We start from the raw sequence: 284 nt of genomic DNA, 5'->3' as shown, positions 1-284 counted from the left end.
ATCATGATTTTATTAGTATTAATAAAGTGCAATAGTTAGTTTCTGAGAAATAAGGGGGTGTCACTTTAAGAGACCTGTGTCAGTATCGGCGACTTTCCTCTACTAGTTGTAATGTAATAAACTTGCTCTTTTTTGACCATTTTTTTTTTAAATTTGCATATAAAAGAAAGTTCTGTAAAATAGAGGAATGTGATATACAGGGTGTTTCCAAATTAAATGGCAAAACTTCGGGAGCGTGTAGAGGAGTAAAAAACTAAGAAAAAAAGTCCTATAGACATATGCTC

Source organism: Mycetomoellerius zeteki, unplaced genomic scaffold, assembly GCF_001594055.1.
Source record: "Mycetomoellerius zeteki isolate Tzet28-1 unplaced genomic scaffold, Tzet1.0 scaffold149, whole genome shotgun sequence".
NCBI classification, from domain to species: domain Eukaryota; kingdom Metazoa; phylum Arthropoda; class Insecta; order Hymenoptera; family Formicidae; genus Mycetomoellerius; species Mycetomoellerius zeteki.
This window is presented reverse-complemented; position numbering follows the sequence as displayed.